The 12,761-nt window shown below is 36.4% G+C and overlaps 1 long non-coding RNA gene across 1 annotated transcript in view; it reads left to right on the forward strand.

Annotated features, from left to right (window-relative positions):
- LOC128932176 (uncharacterized) overlaps positions 1–12,761 on the forward strand; it is a 51,936-nt gene that overhangs the window by 37,245 nt on the left and 1,930 nt on the right. Inside the window, exons 2-3 of the long non-coding RNA XR_008481671.2 lie at positions 235–377; positions 8,613–8,712. This is a non-coding gene — a long non-coding RNA (uncharacterized LOC128932176). The remainder of the gene's footprint in view (positions 1–234; positions 378–8,612; positions 8,713–12,761) is intronic.

A 12,761-nucleotide genomic window follows, 5' to 3' on the forward strand; every position in this document is an offset into this window, starting at 1 on the left:
TCACAGCAGAGGATAGATTGAAGGCAGACAATATTGGACAGAGGCCAGTGAGGAAACTGACAATAGTTGCTTGTTGACATCAGTACTAGGCAGTGGCAGAGAGTTGAAGAAGTGGGAACAGGTGAAAATAAATACAAATTTTTTAGGGAAATGACTTATAAAAGGCAGTATGATAAGTATGGTCTATTTGAAAAGTCTGAGTTTACTGTGTGTTTTCTCTCCTTTTATAAGCAGAATCAGAGAGCTGGTACCATTTCAGTAGGTCCTTGGGCTGCCTGAAAATTATGACGCTGGAGCATCATTTACTCAAAATGCTCATCCAAAAACAGGACATCAAAACTAGTCACTCTTCGCCTTATGGAAACGAATACCCCAAGGTAATATGGTATTATTATTATTATTTCTGATTGGCATATAGCTCTGGTGAGGGTGGATTTTTACACTCATGCTATATCCTTCCTGTCATTCTTTTCCCCTCTGTAGATTTCCTCTGGACACTTTCCACACATTCTCATCTGGCCCCTGCTCTTGAGCAAGTTGAATTAGGAGGTGGTACCTGGCAGTTCCTCCTCTAATTATCCAGGGAAGACAGAAAAAGAGGAAAACAGGAGTTGAGAGGTAAAGCTTAGAACAGAGAGATAACCATTAGCTAGAAAGGCCGAATAGTAGGAGAAAAGATAGCACAGGAGGCAAGGAGAGCATGGTGAGCCATGGAAGGGGTGAGGGAAAGAGACTGAAGACTCAACTCCACCAGTGTGGGATCATCTTTGGATGTGGACTCTGTTGTGTCTTGGGTTCAGGTTATTTAAGAAGCCTAGTGAGCCAGATGGTCCCCTCCTTAGCGTCTGGTTTTGTGAGGTTGTAACTTGGCCTTTCAGTTCCCTAATAGTTCACATTATCTCCTCTTCCTCCTAGGCCTTTTTATCACTTCTTACCATTTTATCTCCCAATTGGTTGATATTGACTTCTTATTAAATAAAATGTGGTCTTTGCTCTTAAGTTAAAATTCTGATGGGGAAAGAATGTATACACAAAGAATATCACAACTATTTATGTTAATTAAAGGAAATACAGACCAAGGGCACTGAGTTCAGGCAGTTGAGATATTCCGGAGAAGGGAGTTTCCTTAGGATATTGCCTCATGGACTCACATGCTCACTGTGGTAGAGAAACACCTGGAGACTTTTCTTTCATGTAATACTTAGAGGCAAAGTTACTGTAATCAAGAATATGCTGTTAAGAAGGCCTGGTTTTAACACTGTCATTGGTGAGCATTTGTAACATATAAAGCAGACCTTGGGTTTTCAAGACAGTTTATCTGCTAATTGTCAAGAGAATAGAGCTGAGGTTGCAATGTGTCAGCAAGAATGTCAAGGAGGAAGTCAGAGGGTCAAATCAGCTGGGCTTGGCCTGTTTGCCGTAGGTGGTGTTCTTAGAGATTCAGTGGTTCATTCTGTTTGGCGACTTAAAGAGCCATTTAGGTTCAGAACTAAAAATGTGTGGGCATGGGCCAGGAAGAAGGCAGTGAATGACTGGGATCAACATGCCAGTGTCTCCCAGGTGCACTGGTTCAGATAGCTGGAAGTCTCTCTCATACGCATCCACTCCCATAAGCAGCTCTTGGCAAGATTGGGGAAAAAAAGGGCTTCTCACTTGTGTTTTTTAACTGTCACTTTGCTTAAGAATCACATGGTGCTTGTCAAAGTGCATATTCCTGGGCCCTACTCCCAGACATGTACCCGTTACTTTCTGGGGCTGGGCCCAGAGGTCAGCATTTATTTTTATAGGCACACCAGGTATTCCAGAATAAGATGCTCTGTGGACCACATTTTCAGAAATGCTGCCTTAAAGTCTTCCATGTCTCCCAGCTGTCTAATCACTGTATGAGGGGCCATAATTTAATCTATTTCCAAAGAAAGGGGTCTGGAAGTCGTTTTTCTCCTCCTACATTCCATCTGTCATCTCCTTCTGCCACTCTGTTCTAACATTTCCTTGACGTTTGGGCCCTCTCCTCAAGCTTCTCATCCAAAAGCACTGTGTAAGCTGGATGCATTGCACACAAGAGCTTCTGTAGTTGCGACTGCTTAAGTTAAACCAGCCTCCTCGAGGGTGTCCAGCAGAGAGGTGCACCTGAGGGATTAGGGCAACAACCTAGCTCCGGCCTCAGTTACTGCAGAACTCGATTTGCCAGAGGTGCCAACGTGAAGACCAAAGGTTGAGTTTTACACAAGGTTTCCTTTTTGTTTCTTTAAAACTTGGACTTTTTGTCAGCATTTTTAAATGGGGGGAATTTCTCATAAACATCCAAATTTCTGACTGCTCTTAGAATATCAGATCTGGCCAGTTTGGCCAGTTTCCCTACGGGCAACAGTCAGCTGGTTGAGGAGAGGCTGCCTTCTTGAGACACTGTACCAACCCCACCAAGCAGAGGTGCATATTTTCTGAAGATAAGGAAGCTAACACGTTAAGGCCTGCTCTTTCATGGACCTTGACCCAATTCTGTATTTGCAATTCTATGTTGTTTTCTTTAAGAGGCCTCCACAATTGTATATATTTCCGATTCCAGGAAACCTGGATCTGCTCCTGCAGCTCTGCTCTATGGACTCCCCACACTGAGGTCAAGAGCAGCTGCCATTCATTGTAAGACTTGCCAGTGGATTTTCTTTAAGTAGAGAAACATTTCTCTGAACTCATGGGTCTATAGAAACAAACGAAGAAGGCCTCGGATTTCAGGAAGGAGGGGAGAGAGCCTGTCTCTTTGTGGATGTGATCTGGCCTGCATCCCTGGCCTTTGATGTCATGACCTCTGGCTGCATCGAGGTCTCCATCTACAATTCATGATTCCTTAAATTCTATGGAGTTGGAACAGCCTTTTTGTACATAGACCTGCTTGCTTTCTTCTCCATTTCTTAAAAGACATATTTAAATCCCATCTATTTAATCCTCACTTGGTAAAATGAGGCTAGGAATCACCATGGTGAAGAAAAAGAAAAAGTAGAGTCTGCCCATAGAAAGAGAATGAGATCTTGCTCTTTTGGAATGGAATGTCCTATGGGAAAGGACTGGATCGTTTCTGTAATTTTTAATGCAAATGTTTGCAGGCATGGCTAAATGCTCCCTAAGAACTCAATAGATATTCACTGATGATAAGACATGTATAAAATAGATTAAAACATGTCCTTCAGTTACCTTCTAGGGTATTTTTTAATGTATTGGTTGCTGCTTGAACAGATATTTCTATCCCACCATTTTAGGGCTCTGTGAAAATACAAATATTTTTGTTGTAACAACATGTTGTGATATTGCAAATTCAGTTACTGCCTTTTTCCCTCCCAAGATAGTTTGATATTTCTTGTCTTGTTCACAATGCTGTTTTAAAGTCTCATTTTTTACTCTTGAGATTGTTAAGGACTTGGTGGTGTTTTCTGTGAATATATTTATTACTCAGGCGCCATGTCTCTGCTTCTTGTCTGGAAAGGAGGAAAACTGGCATACATTATAGATCATCTGGCAGGGAGTCTTCCCGAATGATTTATTTGAAGCTTATTTTAACATTCTCCATTTGTACAGACAGTTAGTCTTCTCTTCTTTCTAGATAATGTCTTATTAAAAGGAAACACCTGTTTAAACATGTAAAAATAAGACTAAATGTAAACAAAAGGAGTTTTTGGTAAATGTGGCATTTGCCATATCTAGTTTCTAATTTTTCCTGTGTGGAAGTAGGCTGGGGGATGTGATTTATTACTCTGGGTAAGACCCATTAGCTACTTTTTCTGCAAAATAGTGGGGTGTCCACCAGGCCAGTGTGGTCTGTGGGTCATGACTGTAGAACTAGGAAGAGGTTGATTATTTTAATGATATCATTAATAACATGAGCCTAATTTTTCAGTAGTTTTACACTAGTTGCCTACATAAATGTCAATCTAAATTTATTTTTTCTACTTATTCTGGCCCTCTCTGTGACTGCAGCCCAGTTTTGAATCATTTCTAGTCCTAAGATAGTATTAAGATGATTCCAGAAGGCTTGTGCCTTCAGATATCTGAAAGAATCAAACAGAAATCCTGAAAATCATATTACAAAAAAGGAAAACAATATGCCAATTACTCTTAGGAACTTAGATGCAAAAATCCAAAGCAAAATAATAGCACATCTAATCCATCAATGTATACAGCGTAAATATACAATATGACCAAGTTGTAGTTTTCCCAGGAATACAATGTTATTCAGATATTTGCAGATCAATCAGCCACATAATAAAGGAGAAAAAAATAACTATATCAATAGATGCAGCACAAATGTTTGATGAAATTCCACCATGTTAATAATAAACTCTTAGCTAACTAGTAGTAGATAGAAATTTCTTAAATAGAATAAATAGAGTACAAAACAGCATAATAAACAGAGTACTTAATAAGGAAATACTGAAAATGTCTTTCTGAGATTAAAAAAAGAGAGGATGCTTGCTATTACTGCTTTTACACTGCTGTAAATCAAGGAAAAGCAATAAAACATTGGAAAGGGAACAGTAATTACCATTCAGGCACCATTTGCATACTACATGTTTGCATTCATAGAAATCCAAAGCAATCCTTAGATCAACAATTACAATTAGCAAATGGATTTATCAAGGTCATTGCATAAAAGTTCAGTATATAAATTATATTTTTACATACTAACTCAAGCAAATACTGAAAATTTAAACATACCTAAACACAGAGCTAACAAGATAAACCAGAATGCAGCATGGAGAGATAAAAAGGTGAAAAATACAAGGAGAAGATAAAATACATACAGAGTAGAGTTAAAAAGACTGAAGCTATGAGTAATTTTAGTCCTAGAGGGAATGTGACAGAAGCAGCACTAACTGAACAGTTCATGGCTAAGAAATGTCCAATACTGGTGAAAGAAATCAAGACACAAACTAAAAAGTGCAGCAAACTATAAATAAGATAAATAAGAAACCCATACCTATGCATCACAATTAAATGGCTGTAAACAAATAACAAAGAGAAAATCTTAAAAGCAGCCAGGGGGTAGAGTGAAGGAGAAGTGAAGACAAATTACCAAAATTAGAGTGAGCTGACTTTGTATGAAAAATAATGGCAGCCTAAAGATAATGAGAAAATATCTTTAAAGTACTTAAAAAAACTGCCAACCTAAAATTCTATTTTCATCCTCAAAAAAAGCAATTGAAATGAGGACATTTTCAGATGAACAAAAACAGTGGATTTATCACCAGCAAACCTATTCTTATGGAAAGCCAAAGGATATTCTTTAAGCAGAATAAAAATGTTCACAGACAGAAGGTGGGAGACCTAGGAAAAATGAAGAACAATAGAAAGGGAAATGTATGGCTGGGCACAGTGGCTCATGCCTGTAATCCCAGCACTTTGGGAAGCCAAGGCAGGTGAATCATGAGGTAAAGAGATTGAGACCATCCTGGCCAACATGGTGAAACCCTATCTCTACTAAAAAATACAAAAATTAGCTGAACATGGTGGTGCGCCTGTAGTCCCAGCTACTCAGGAGGCTGAGGCAGGAGAATCACTTGAACCCAGGAGGTGGAAGTTGCAGTGAACTGAGATCATGCCACTGCACTCCAGCCTGGGTGAAAGAGCAAGACTCCATCTCAAAAAAAAAAAAAAAGAAAAGCAAATTTGTGAATACATCTACATGAATATTGTCTGTATGAAAAAATAATAAAAGTGTGTTGTAGACACAAGTCAGGAGTTGGGTAAATGGAGTTAAATTCTGTTATAGGCCTTGCGTTGTCCAAGAGAACAGCATCAATAAACATGACAATCTAACCAGTTAAAAATATGTTTTGCAATATCAAGGGCAATTATTAAAAGAATAAACAAGCATTTATTTGTAATTTTGAACCTAATGTTAGAAAACAATGAAATAATAGACATTGAGTCAATCTAAAACAAGTTAAGAAAATCAAGAAAAAGAAACATAAATCAGGTAGCGCAAATAAAAAATATGCAGCAAGATGATAGTCTTAGATATAAATACATCAGTAATTATAATAAATATAAATAGACTAAATGCTTCAATTAAAGAAAAAGCATTTCAGAATGGATTGAACAGATTTTATGAGGTTCGTAAAAGACGCACTGAAAATATAAGAATATAGAAAGGTTGAAATACAAAAATTAAACAAAATGAAGCTAAACACACAGAACATTTACAAAAGTTTACCATATGCTCGTCCCTGAAGAAAATCTCTAGTACCAAAAAATAAAAATTAAACAGAGTATGTTCTCGATCCACAATGCAATTAAGCTAGAAATCAATTACAAAGAGATAGCTACAAAATTTTCATGTACTTGGAAATTAAGCAGTATATTTTTATGTAACTCATGCATCAAAGCAGAAATCATAAAAGAAGTTAGAAAATACTTTGAACAGAAATATTCATCTTAAAACCTGTGGGATACTGGCTCAAACTATGTTTAGAGAGAAATTTATAACTTTAGTTGTGATGGATGTCTGAAATATAAATTTGCTTACTATTTATTTCAAGAAGTTAGTAAATTATATCAAGTCAAAGTAAAAGGAGGGAAATAATAAAGATAAGAGACATTAATGATATGGAAAACAAAAAATAGAGAAAATCAATCAGTCAAATATTGCTTATTTGAAGAAACTAATAAATCTGAGAAACACCTGCTTAGACTGAGCAAGAAAAGGAAAGAGAAGTAAAAAAAAAAAAAAATCAGTGTCAGGAATGAAGAGGGCACATCATTATAGATGCTAAGAATATGAAAATATAATTAATAACTTTATGCCAATATATTTGAAAATTTAGACAAAATTTATAAATTCCTTTAAGAACAGAACAGATATGATACGAGGGGAAATAAACAGTTCTGCAACTAATGAAGATAGTAAATCTGTAAATTAAAAATCTACCTCATTGCAGGGAGCTGAGATTTCACCACCACATTCCAGCCTGAGTGAGAGTCCATCTCAAAAAAAAGAAAAACAAAAACAGTGTACCTCAAAGAAAACTTTGGGCCTTGAGGCCATTAGTACTGAATTCTACCATTCATTTTAGGAAGAAATGGCACTGATGTTATGTGAACTCTTAAAGGGAATAAGACAAGAATAAGCATCTTGTCTAGCATAATTTATAAACCCAGTATAACTTGGATACCAAAATCTATAAAGACATGATGAAAAAGGAAAATTGTACGTCAGTCTTAATCTTTACGTTTTAATTTTTTTAGAGACAGGGTCTCATTCTGTCACTCAGAGTGGAGTGGAGTGGTCTGTTCACAGCCCACAGCAGCCTCAAACTCCTGGGCTCAATCAATCCTCCTGCCTCAGCCTTCCCAGTATCTGGGATACAGGCACATGCCACCATGCCTGAGTAATTTTTAAACCTTTTGTACAGATAGGGACCTGCTTTGTTGCCCAGGATGGTCTCAAGCTCCTGGCTTCAAGCAATGCTCCTGCCTCATCCTCCCAAATTGCTAGGATTACAGATGTGAGTCATCATGCCCATCCTAGGCCAGTCTCATCCTTCAACAAAGACAAATAGACTAATGGAGAAGATAAAACTTCTCAGTGACATATGTAACTGATAAAGGGGTTGATTTTGGACTATACCTAGACTGTCTACAAATCAGTAGGAAAAGACAACCCAGTAGAAATAAGGGCAATTTGATTTTCTCATCCTTCAACAAAGACAAATAGACTAATGGAGAAGATAAAACTTCTCAGTGACATATGTAACTGATAAAGGGGTTGATTTTGGACTATACCTAGACTGTCTACAAATCAGTAGGAAAAGACAACCCAGTAGAAATAAGGGCAATAGATTTGAATGGCTACTTCACAATAGAGGATTTTCAAATGGTCAATAAAAATATGAAGATACCTAAAACTTCATCAATAAGCAGAAGAATAAAAAATTAAATCATGAGATATGACTACACACTTGCCAGAATGGCTAACCAAAAAGACTGATAATACCAAGTTCCAGCGAGGACATGGAAAAAATGGACTGTCAAACACTGGTGTTTGATGAAAGTGTAAATAAGGACAACCATTTTGTAAAACTGGTATTATGTCCTAGCATTTGGCATTATATCCTAAAGTTGAAACATACACTATCTTGTGACTGAGCAATTCTACTCCTGGAAATACCCTGTAGGTGTGCTTGCACATGTGTGCCAAGAGTGTTGCATACAAGAAAGTTTCAGTAGAATTATCAGAATAGTCCCAAACCAAAAGCAGCGCAAGTGTTCACCAATGACAGAGTAGAAAAATAAATTCCTACTGAGGAATCCTTTACATAGCAGGGGCCATGGAATTTGAGCTGGTAAAATAATAAATCTCAAAGTCATTCATTCCATGGTGTAGATGAATTTGGGTGGATAGAAATCACATTAATATGGAGAGGATCCACATCAGCAATTGCTCTTCACAAGAGCCATCTAGTGAAAATCTCTAAAGCACATGTGATTCACCCAACAGGACCACCTCAACTTCTATTCTTCATCATGCACGACCACCAGAAAGCTTCATTCTTGTACGTCATCAAGTTAGCCCCTGGCAGAATTTTCTTTTCTAGCTTTCATTATTGCTTTTCTCTCTCCAGGACGACAAGCATCTGTCCGGGACCCAGCTCGAGGTGGGCAAAGAGACCTTAGAAACACAAACAGCAAGGTTTTAATTCCAGCTGCATCTCTTATCAAACGGTAAGCATGGGAAAAATTACTTATCTGTCCAAATATCAATGTCCTTATCCATAAAATGGGTATAATAACATACATATATACCATACAGTTATATGAAGATCAAATAATGTCTAAAAAATTTCATGCAAAGAAAGGTGCTCCAATGGTAGCTATTAGTAGCTTATGTTGATTCTGACTAGCTTCCATTTCAGTATGCCATGATTTGAATGTTTACTTACCTCCAAAATTCATCTTGAAACTTATTCCCCAATGCAATAGTGTTAAGCAGTGGAGCCTTTAAGAGGTGATTAGCTCAAGAGGGGCATTCACTTATGAATAGGATTTGTTCCCTTATAAAAGAGGTATTGCATAGTGCTCACCCCTTTGCCCTTCTGCTCTTCCACCATATAAGAACATAGCATGCGTCCCAGCTAGAGGATGCAGCAACAGGCACCATCATGGAAACAGAGAGCAAACCCTCACCAGACTCCAAATCTTGGACCTGGCAACCTCTGGAAGTGTGAGAAATAAATTACCCAGTCTGTAGTATTTTGTTATAGCAGCAGGAATGGACTAAGACAATATGTTGTGATATTAACTCAGACCTTGTCTTTTCTCCTCAATACGATGCTAAGAACCCCAAGAGTGAATCAACTGGTTCAAACCAAGCATAACTGCACCGGAGGAGTTGGGCATATTCCCAGCTGACTGCTCGGGAAAGGCATTTGTGTTGTGTGTCACCTGAATGAAGGCTGATTTCTATAGACAGCAGCCAGAGGGGCAAAGAGGGAGGAACAAAGAGGGCAGGGAGGATATCATGGCAAATAAAATGAGATGAACTTCTGGATTCTCTTTTGAAAACTAGACTCTGATGTTGGGGCCAGAAAACACTATTGAGTGTTGATATATGTTCTGTACCTTGCCAGCCTACCAGAATTTTCTTTATCTGCTTTCTTCATCCTCTATGAGGGGAGCTCTATTTTCACTAGCTCAGTTGTGAGGCATGTGTGATGCGTAATCAGGCAGTGTGCACAGAAACACAAACTGAATTCTGGGAAGGCAAAAGAATAGGAGCAGACAGAAAAGAACAGGGAAGGGAGACAGGCTGGGCACTGGGGAGAATATTATTCAGCACTGAGAATTGTAGAAGGGAAGGCATTTGGGGTAAGCAACTGATGACCGCTTTGGAGAATACTGTAAGTGGCAGAGATGATTAAATAACCACAAAGTGGCAAATCTGCCTTGGAATTTAATTTGGAATCAGTTCTGTTGGATCTGGAGTTCATTCTACCAAGCTCCATGCCCTCCTGTAACAGCAAGAGAAAACCAGTGGCTTTTCAAAGAGATGACAAGGGCTGTGGGTTTCAGATCTGCATGGAAGGCATTTTTAGACACACAAGGCCAGGCATGATTGTAGCTGAAAAGGAACAAGGGAGAAAGGAAGCAACTAGAATTGCATTCTTCATAAACATTGCCTTTGGTCTGCTTCACATGGGTGACTAATGAATATGTTGACTATTGCTCAATGAAATATTTATTATGTGTTAATAATTTCAAGACTTCCTGATTTCCTCTGATATGTTAAATTATTGAACATTTGAATTATAGAGCTATCTGAATACAAATCATTATCTCTGAGGATTTGTTCTACAAAATTGCTTCTGTGTACCTGATCTTTGTTATATATAAGCCAGCAATAGATCTGGAATTAACTGAATGTAATATACATAAAAGTCATATAGATACAAATAATTTTTCTGGGATATTACCTTAAGCTTAAGGTATAACCATAACCACAGTCATACATTATCTTTTATATGATAATTATTTGGATTACATAGATTCCTACTGAAGAGAATTTAGATAATACCATAAATATAAATAAGATAAAAATCACCCATAGATCTTACCATTCAGAGATAATTATTATTCATATTTTAAAATATTTTAGCTACTCTTTTTTTGTGCCTATGCAGACAGTTATTATTATATAATTGAAATTATTGTGGCTTTTTACTTTTATATGCTGCTGTTGTTAATTAATACTATATTCTGACAAGTTTAAGATACCAAGAAATGTTCTTTAGAAATGTAATATATAATGGCTATGCTCTATTCTCACATGTCGATTACATCGTAATTTATTTAAACATTCCTTAATGTTGGAGTTTTATGTTGTTTTCATTATTTTCCTATTGTCTAATGTTGTGATAAGTATCTTGATACAGTACTAATATTTGCCTAAATTTTGCTTTTATAACAACTTGTTTGAGATCTAAATCACATACCAAACAACTTACTCACTTAATGTGTACAATTCAATATCTATTAGTATATCCACAGCCAGGGGCATCTTTTGCCAACATCCATTTTAGAACATTTTCATTATCCCAAAAAGAAACTCCACCCCCTTTAGCCATCAACCCCCAGTTCTTCCATATGCCCCACTGGCACTGTAGACAACCATAAATCTATGTTCTTTCTCTAAAGATTTGCCTATTTTGGACATTTTTTTGTATAATGAACTCATATGATATGTCGTCCTTGTGACAGTCATCTTTCATTTTGCATAATTTCAAGGGTGATCCATGTAGTGTAGTTGAATTTATCCGTACCTCATTCTCTTATTGCCAAATAGTATCACATGTGTGGTTATACCACATATTACATATCCATTCTTCAGTTGGATATTTGGGTTGTTTCCGTTTTTCAGATATTATGAAATAATGTTTCTATGAACATTCATGTACAAATTAGTATAGACATATGTTTTATTTCTCTTGGGTATATAACTAGAGTGCAAATGCTGGGTCCTGTGGTAACTCCATGTTTAATCATTTTAGGACTTGCCCGACTGTTTTTCAAAGTGTCTGTGCCATTTTATATTCTTGCTAGAAATGTATAAAGGTTTCAATTTCTCTACATCCTCACCATTTGTTATTATCTATTTTTAAAAAATTATAACCATCCATTTGGGTTCGAAGTATCATCTTGTGATTTTGATTTGCATTGTCCTGATGTCTGAATTTCTATTTAATTAAGATACTTTTTGGATATAAAATTACTGAATTAAGAACACAGTTTTTAAAAAGTTAATGTATAGTGCCAAACTGTTTTCACCAATTGTGTGCATTTTACTCTGTGTGGAAGTATGTAGGTCACTTGTTCCATAAGATTTTCATTACAATAAATATTTAAATGGGTATCACATTGACACAGTTTCTTATAAGCCTGGGTCTTTTCATATACATAATGATTATTTATGTAACTCCAGTGAGCTACCCATATTCTTTGTCCATTTTCCTACTGGGTCTCACTTTTTACTTTTTATTAAGTTATATACATTTCTTATATTAATCATAGTTTTCATTAGGAATTTTAGTGTACATTTGTTTTGGAAACTTTTCTTAAAATAGCCTACATTCATCTTGAATAATTTTTGTTAAAAGGGAAAGTTTTTGAGTAAGTCATCACTGTAAGATAACTGAAAAAGTTAATATTTCAGAGTCTTTGTGATAACCAATCAGAACAATCATTTCCAAAGAATTAAAAAAGATTTTGAAAATTTAAAAATTCATATTTGTTTACACAATAGAAAATATTAGGCAAATGGAGACTGAGACTTAGCACTTCGAATATATGAGACACATTCATGCTTATCCCTGAATCTAACTGAAAATTAAAATATACCTTATGTTCAGTGAAATACAGGAAATTAGAATTGGTAATCATTTGGGGGTTGATCCTTTTCATTTAGTTTGTTTGACATTTTAATTACATTTGTGGAAATAACCGGAGTTTAAAAAATATATGTTGTTCAATGTCAATCTCTCAATGTTTACTTATATTTAAAAAACTGTCACAATAAAATCTAGGACTGAGCAGTCTCACTTTTTGGTTTGCAAAATTCTTAAACAGAAATCACTGAAGTATAACAAGCATTCTCTGGCTAATTGTGCTTCCAGAAGGCTAAGTGTGAGAAGTGAGATGTGTGAACACCAAACACCTTTCCCCAGTTCTGCTTAAAAGTCAAAATTGCTCATAAGTTGATTACAAATAGCTCTAGCTTT

The sequence above is a fragment of the Callithrix jacchus genome, chromosome 1 (genome assembly GCF_049354715.1).
Source record: "Callithrix jacchus isolate 240 chromosome 1, calJac240_pri, whole genome shotgun sequence".
In the NCBI taxonomy this organism is placed as follows: Eukaryota; Metazoa; Chordata; class Mammalia; order Primates; family Cebidae; genus Callithrix; species Callithrix jacchus.